The 8,422-nt window shown below is 55.1% G+C and overlaps 1 pseudogene; it reads right to left on the bottom strand.

Annotated features, from left to right (window-relative positions):
* Nucleotides 1-339: 339 nt before the first annotated feature.
* LOC103581828 lies at nt 340-7,527 on the bottom strand (annotated as a pseudogene).
* Between the last annotated feature and the right edge of the window lie 895 nt (nt 7,528-8,422).

The raw sequence follows: 8,422 nt of genomic DNA, 5'->3' as shown, positions 1-8,422 counted from the left end.
GACACTTGGCTGAGCAGGGTTGGGGTCTGAGGGTCTGAAAGCCTCTGATCTGGGACAAGGCCGCAGTGTTGGCCCAGGTTGCAGAGAAATGCAGTGTTCTTTCTCCCCAGAGGAAAAGTGCAGAGACAGGGCTGAAGCCCGAAGGCAGGGAGGCCCCACACTCACTGCAGATTGGCAATGGCCAGGCCAAGCAGGTGTCCTTCACAGTGGGTATCCCCTGAAGGCCTGGACCTGGTCTGGCAGTGGGCTGCAGCTCTTGGAGGCTTGGGAGCAGGTGGCACCATGGAGACTGGCCGGGGAATGGTGGGTGGTACCCCCTTGGGTCCTGGGTGCCTGTGTTCAGTTCTGGGCCTCCTCTGAGCACCACTTGAGAGCATGGTCCCTGTGGGTATTGGGGAAGATCTGGCTGTGCAAGCCCTCCCACCAGCAGGTTGGATTTGGCCTCTGTGGCTAGAATGAGTGGATTTTCCACTGCTGGGGACAGCTGGCGGATCACACCCACACGGTGCCTGTCAGGCCTTTCTGCTCATGGCCCCCAGATACCACATCACAGGTGGCCTGAGCTGTCAAGGATGCCCTTTCCAACCATGTAGTAGGCCTTGGCCACTGCCTCCTGGAGGTTGGTGGGTTGCTGGCCCTCCTGCAGCTTCTGTGAAATGCTCTTGTCCTGCAGGGAGTGGGAGAAAGGCACCACTGGGGAAAGGATGTCATATACCATCTTGGCTCTGGTCTGGATAGCCGGCACTGGTTGCTAAGTTCCAGGCTTGCAGAAGCAGTAGACAAGCCAAAGAAGGCAGTGCCTCACTGCAGTCTCTGCATAAGGCGCCCATCCTTCCTGCACTGCTAATTTGGCAACCATAGCAGGTTCTGGAACCCTTGGAAGAGCTGGACAACTGAGTGCATGGTGCTCATTCCTCTCAGCAGGCCAGGAAGCTGGTTGTCCTATAGCCACTCATTGAGAGCATAACCCAGAACCTTGTCCACACCCAGGAGCCTGTGCCAGCAACAAAGCATGCTTTAGCTTCAGCTTGGAGTAGTTGAGCTGGGCCAAGCTGATAAGGATGCCAGTGAAAGTGCCCACCTGGTCCATGGTGACATACTTGCCATGGTAATCCAGCCAGATGGGTACCTTGGACGTGAAGCAGAACTCCCTGAAGTAGATGGGCTGCTTCTCAGCAGAGGAGAGGCTGTGTCCACCGCCTGCAGCCTCCTCCCATCTGGTTGTTTCTGTACCCTCAAGCAGTCCGTTCCTAGGGGCTGCTGGGCTGGACTTGGGTTTGGGGCAAGCCTCAGCAGAGGTCTTCCCTGGGACCACAGGGTTGATGCTGGTCACCAGGCTGGTGAAAAAGTCCTTGAAGAAGAAGAGGGCCTCCTGGTCCACAGTGAGCTGCAGGGGCAACAGTGAGACACAGAGATAGCACTCAGGTCTGCCCAGGTTGGTGGTGGGGGCCACGTGCAGTGCTTTTATGGTGAGCATGTTGGAGTGGGCCGGCTGTGGCAACTGCTTGCTCTTGTGCAGATGCAGGGACTTATTGATCTGGGAGGAGGCAGTCCTGTCGCAGACCTCAAGCTCCTAAACAGTGAACACCTGGTGGGACAGTGGCTGGTCCACCAGCTCTTGGCTGGGAGCTGCAAGGGCCTGTGGCTGGCTCTGTTGGGTCCACCTCATGCTGGAAACTTACCTTGCTGAGCTGGATCTCCATGAGGATATGGTGCTGCCAGCCACTGCCTCTCTCTGAATGCCAAGATTTCTGGAGTTGGTTGGGGCCAGAGCAGCAGGAAGGGGAGCCCTTGGTGCCCATCAAACGAACTCTAACCCTGTGGATGGGTTGGAGGCCAAAGTTTCAACTGCCATAGAGGTGCCACACAAGTGAGACTTCACATAGCACCACACAACTTCTGGGCACTGGAAAGCTGGCGGGTGCCCACAACAGGTCTGTGCCACTCAGNCCCATCTGGTTGTTTCTGTGGCCTCAGGCAGCCCGTTCCTAGGGGCTGCTGGGTTGGACTTGGGTTGGGGCAAGCCTCAGCAAAGGTCTTCCCTGGGACCACAAGGTTGATGCTGATCGCCAGGCTGGTGAAAAAGTCCTTGAAGAAGAAGAGGGCATCCTGGTCCACGGTGAGCTGCAGGGGCAGCAGTGAAACACAGAGATAGCACTCAGGTCTGCCCAGGTTGGTGGTGGGGGCCACGTGCGCTGCTTTTATGGTGAGCATGTTGGAGTGGGCCTGCCATGGCAACCGCTTGCTTATGTGCAGATGCAGGGACTTATCGATCTGGGAGGAGGCAGTCCTGTCACAGACCTCAAGCTCCTAAACAATGAACACCTGGTGGGACAGTGGCTGGTCCTCCAGCTCTTGGCTGGGAGCTGCAAGGGTCTGTGGCTGGCTCTGTTGGGTCCACCTCAGGCTGGAAACTTACCTTGCTGAGCTGGATCTCCATGAGGACATGGTGCTGCCACCCACTGCCCCTCTCTGTATGCCAATATTTCTGGAGTTGGTTGGGGCCAGAGCAGCAGGAAGGGGAGCCCTTGGTGCCCATCAAACAAACTCTTACACTCTGGATGGGTTGGAGGCCAAAGTTTCAACTGCCATAGAGGTGCCACACAAGGGAGACTTGACGTAGCACCACACAACTTCTGGGCACTGGAAAGCGGGCAGGTGCTCACAACAGGTCTGTGCCACCCAGCAGTAGTGAGAAGTTCCCATCCCACATGATGATGGGGCCTGGATGCAGCTGTGTCACATGGGCTCTCTGTCTCGGGGCAAGATTCCCAAGCCAGGAGTGTCAAGGATGCAGAACTTGTCACTGTCCAGAGTGTTTCCATGGCCCTTATCTTCCTTTCCATCATCCTTTATCTCTGAGTGGGACACTAAGCTGCCAGAGGGGCGCCCAGCAGGGGGTGAAGAGGTCTGGGCCCCATTTGTTCACCTGGGAATAGGGCAAGGCCTGAGGGAGGGGGACACCTGAAAGCTGGGCCAGCTCCCATAGGCTGTGCTCCGTGTCCAGCAGGTTGTCAGCCAGGTCCCACTGTTTGATGAGGGCTATCTCCACAAGGACAGGGAGGCAGGGCTCTCCAAGAGATGTATCTTCTGGCCAGTGATGTTTGTGAGGCTGGGAGGCTAGGGTGGGGGGTGCAAATCACCTGTGCTCATTACCTACTGGAACAGGTTGACCACTAGGGCACAGGAATCAGCACAGAACTGCACATGCACCGTGTTGTTGGAACAGTGCAGCTCGAACAGTGGCTGGTTCAGTTTACTCTCAGTGCTCCTTGCTCCCTCTCCAGATTTTGCTCACAAACTCCAGGAGGTTAATGTCTAAGACACAAACATAATCTCACCGCAGATCCAGGGTCTCTGTCTCACAATTGTCAGACAGGTACAAGGCAGAGTCATTGACATGAACCTGAGCAGAAAGGTGGAAGTGTCCATGATGATGTTGCTGGAGAGGGTGAAGGTCTTGGCAGTGATGAAGATGCACATAGGGAGATAAAGTAGCCTATAGTCAACGGTGCATGCAGAACAGTTGGGGGCAGGTATCCCAGCACAGGGTCATCTGGCATGTCTAAGAAGTCCAACAGCTGGGNGAAGAGGTCTGGGCCCCATTTGTTCACCTGGGAATAGGGCAAGGCCTGAGGGAGGGGGACACCTGAAAGCTGGGCCAGCTCCCATAGGCTGTGCTCCGTGTCCAGCAGGTTGTCAGCCAGGTCCCACTGTTTGATGAGGGCTATCTCCACAAGGACAGGGAGGCAGGGCTCTCCAAGAGATGTGTCTTCTGGCCAGTGATGTTTGTGAGGCTGGGAGGCTAGGGTAGGGGGTGCAAATCACCTGTGCTCATTACCTACTGGAACAGGTTGACCACTAGGGCACAGGAATCAGCACAGAACTGCACATGCACCACGTTGTTGGAACAGTGCAGCTCGAACAGTGGCTGGTTCAGTTTACTCTCGGTGCTCCCTTTCCAGATTTTGCTCACAAGCTCCAGGAGGTTAATGTCTAAGACACAAACATAATCTCACCGCAGATCCAGGGTCTCTGCCTCACAATTGTCAGATAGATAAAAGGCAGAGTCATTGACATGAACCTGAGCAGGAAGGTGGAAGTGTCCATGATGATGTTGCTGGAGAGGGTGAAGGTCTTGGCAGTGATGAAGATGCACATAGGGAGATAAAGTAGCCTGTAGTCAATGGTGCATGCAGAACAGTTGGGGGCAGGTGTCCCAGCACAGGGTCATCTGGCATGTCTAAGAAGTCCAACAGCTGGGAGTGCCAGCTCTGTTCACGCAGGACCATGTAGTGGCTTTGTGCAGCTGCAGTGTCACCAGGAACTCCTTGACATTCTTGTCGGGGTCTAGGTGGATGCACATAGCAGTGGACAACATTTGGGGGCCCTGGCCCTGGCCTCTGTGGCCTGAAGCTCCCCACTCAGTCACCCCTTCATGGGTAGATGGGTAGATGGTTGGGGGCCAGCTGGGCCAGGAGAGCAAAGCTTGGCAACTCCAGGTGACTGAGCAGCACTTAGTCATCCACAGCTGCTCAGTGGTAGAGTGTTGCCTTTTCTGCTTCCACGCAGAAGTAGCCAAGTCCTGGCTGGCTGTGGTCCTGGGAGACACTGAAGATGGTGCCGTGCTCCATGTCCAGCATGAGCTCCCTGTGTGCAGCCTCCAGCCACCTCCCACCCTCATCCTTGGTCTCACAGAGGGCTGTGATATGACCCTTCAACACTGTCACCAGCATAGAGAAGGTACTCTGGGCGTGAGGGCATGGGGGCACAGGACAGGGAGTAGGGGGTGCCCAATACCCCCACTGAGAAGAAGTTTGTGTCTTTGTCATCTGAACCTGAGTCCAGCTTGAAGGCCAATTTGCACATCTTGAAGTTGTCATGCCAGAAGCTCGAGGGGCCCAGGAAGCCAGGGGGATGTGTGGTGGGGTCAGGGATGTGAAGCGGGTCTGCAGGCTTCCCCACAAGCAGGCCATTGTTGATCCTATTGTAGATACTCTCATAGACCTTCTTACTGGACAGGAAGACGTGAGTGCTGGGCAGGATCACTTCTAGGCTGCAGCAAGACAGTGCCAGCTCTGGCTCTGGAATGTCCTCATATCCTCAGGGTCTACAGGGATCACCATGTCCTCCATCTCATATATGATCCTCTTGGAGGAGAAGGGAGAGGGCTCAGGCTCTCACAGCTTGTACAGATTCTAGGCTGACAGTTCCAGCTCCTCTCCCTTCTTCAGGGCCACCTTCCACTGTGTGCTGCTGGACTGGGGGGTTCAGGGTCACCACTACCCAGGGCAGGAAGTACTTGTGCGCAGTGATCTTAGGATTAAGGCCTTTAGAGACACGTAGGCAGGGGATAGGTGGATTTCTCCATCTTCATAGATACCATGCAGGCCTGAGCAGGTCAGTTCCAGGTAGGTGGGGGATTGGGGGTCAGGCCCACTGCTAAGCTCTGACTGGAACTGGGGCTCACTCAGCTCCAGCAAGAACTGCTCGGTCTGCACAAAATGGCCTGCACAGCCCGGCCTGCCCAGGGGTCCATGGATGAGATGGAGGCTCGTGCTGTGGTCAGCAATGGGCAAGTGCAGCTGCAGTGTGGCCCAGGGTGCTGAGAACTGAAACACTGTCTGCTTGGTTGCTTGCGGGGGCTTTTTCAGCAGGCCAGTAGGTGGCTTGAGCGGTGTGGTGGCCAGGCACAGTAGGACAACAAGTAGTCCAGACACCCAGCTCCACATCTGTCTGGAAGTTGGCCAGGTCCAGGGCCAGTTCAGAATGGCAATGGTGGGCAACTGAATGCTGGAGCCAGCTCTTGGGCATACAGTGCAGTGTCTGTGTGTGGCACAGGTGGGCACAGGGCCAAGCTGAGACTTGGGATCCTGGGTTACTGGGGAAACTCAGAATCTCTGTGTACTCAGGCTCTGAAGTACAACATAGCCACAGACATTCCAGCACCTCAAGCTGCCCAAAGTGTACTTCTGTGGTGGTTTTCCACCAGCCCCTATTGCCAGTCTGCAGCTTCCATGCCTGCTACACAGCTGTTGGTTCAGGTCCTGCTTGATCAGCCACAGGTCTTTAGCACCTAGCGGGTGGCTCTTGTCCAGCTTGTCAGTAAGCCCTCAGGGTTGTAAGGTTCATGGCACTGAGCATTTCAAGAAGCTGCTAGAGCTGCTGTGGGGTCAGGAGCAGGTGCAGGGAGCCCAGCTGTCTCACCACCTTCAACTTGGGGCCTGGACAGGAAGGCCTCATTTTGCTTCAACTTCACCATTAGCTCCATGTATCCTGAGTAGCTGCCAATCTGCAAGGGGAGCTCTGGAGGTTCTTCCTGTGGAAGGAGCTCCTTGAAGTGCAGGAGGATCCCTGCCAGCTGCAGCAGCTTGTGCAGGAAGGCAGGTGGCTGATGCACGTCCTCCACTGGTGCCTGGCTTGGGTCTCTCACTGATTCATCACAGTACTCACTTCTGTGGTGGTTTTCCACCAGCCCCTATTGCCAGTCTGCAGCTTCCACGCCTGCTACACAGCTGTTGGTTCAGGTCCTGCTTGATCAGCCACAGGTCTTTAGCACCTAGCGGGTGGCTCTTGTCCAGCTTGTCAGTAAGCCCTCAGGGTTGTAAGGTTCATGGCACTGAGCATTTCAAGAAGCTGCTAGAGCTGCTGTGGGGTCAGGAGCAGGTGCAGGGAGCCCAGCTGTCTCACCACCTTCAACGTGGGGCCTGGACAGGAAGGCCTCATTTTGCTTCAACTTCACCATTAGCTCCATGTATCCTGAGTAGCTGCCAATCTGCAAGAGGAGCTCTGGAGGTTCTTCCTGTGGAAGGAGCTCCTTGAAGTGCAGGAGGATCCCTGCCAGCTGCAGCAGCTTGTGCAGGAAGGCAGGTGGCTGATGCACGTCCTCCACTGGTGCCTGGCTTGGGTCTCTCACTGATTCATCACAGTACTCCAGTCTCTGCACATGGACCTCCACTGCCACTCCATGATCCCCATTGCCAGGTGAGGGCTCCACCTTCACAACAGTGTCCAGGGAGGTCACCTTGATCCTCCACAACACAGTCTCAATGGTCTGCATGAACAGCTCCAGCCCCTCCAACGGCTGTGGTGATTCAGAGGACTCTGGCAGCCCATCCCGCAGACACTCCTGGGCCAAATGCAGGCCCATGGTCATGCATAAGGCTCAGCTCTGTGAGTCAGCAGCCCCTGGCCCTGGGCCCTGGCCGGGCTGTGGGGTAAGCTGGAGGGCCTGACATGGGCACAGTGCAGTGGTTGGTGAACAGTGTAGCCCAGGGCGTGGCCACTTTGATGGAGCCCACAAAGCCTTCCACCAGCACCATCGATTCCAGCATCTCGTTCACAGACCGGATCTCCAGATGGATATCCTGCAGGGCAATGCTGCCCTTGTACAGATCATGGTTGAGCTGGTCTAGGCTGAGGTGCTCCTGGAAGATGTCACCCAAGTAGTGGTGCAGCAAGTAGCGGCAGACCTGCTCTGTCACACAGGTCAACCATGGCACAGGCATCATGACATCTTGGAGACTGCTGGGCACAGGCCATCTCTGCTGACTGCCAGCTGGTGATCCCTGTCAGGCTGCACTGTTCACTAGAACCCCCAGCTCACCCCACCACTTCTCTCAGTGCCCTCTTTTCTTTTTGATCATAGACATACTAACAGATGTGAGGTGATATCTCATGTGGTTTTAATTTGCATTTACAGAATCATATAATATGTTACCTTTTGTGTCTGGTTTTCATCACTCTGCACTTCAGATTCATTCATGTTATTGCATGTATTAGTAGCTTCTTTTTATTTCTAAGTTGTATTCCATTGTATGATGTACTACTGCGTCCCTTTAGGACATTAGGTTTGTGTCCAAGTTTTAGTGATTAAGAATAAAACTGGAGTTTTCCAAGATGGCTGACTAGAGAGGTCTCGCACTAGTCCCCTCCCCATAAAAGAGACCAAAACAACAGAGAAACAAATGTATTTTGACTGGAACCTGAGGAAACACAGTGTAGAGCACCAGTAGAATGAGGAGATTCTTGTGATGTGCAGAAGAAGGGAATGTCACCATAGAGAGCAGAGTGGTTCATTCAGCCTCAGCCCTGCTGCAGGCATCGGCATGGAACCAGGAGGAGAGAAGATAAGGTGGAAAACCCCCAGCTATTCCCACCACCATCAAATGCCAGTGATCCCCACCTTGGGGGAGTCCTCCCAGTCTTTTTGAGAGCCATGTCTGAACTCAGCACACAGGCCAGGTGGGCAGGCAGACCCAACCAGCCTGAGTCCCTTTGTCTGGGCACACTGCCTGCATTCTGAAGTGCCAACTTGGGCACTGGCAGGAGCAAGGAACAGGCTGCCTGTAGCCTAGGAAAGACAGAAATATCAAGACCCCACCCAGTATCTGAACTCACTCAGCAGCCCTTCCCCCACAGG

This window comes from Galeopterus variegatus, unplaced genomic scaffold, assembly GCF_000696425.1.
Source record: "Galeopterus variegatus unplaced genomic scaffold, G_variegatus-3.0.2 Scaffold14034, whole genome shotgun sequence".
Taxonomy (NCBI): Eukaryota; Metazoa; Chordata; class Mammalia; order Dermoptera; family Cynocephalidae; genus Galeopterus; species Galeopterus variegatus.
This window is presented reverse-complemented; position numbering and strand designations above follow the sequence as displayed.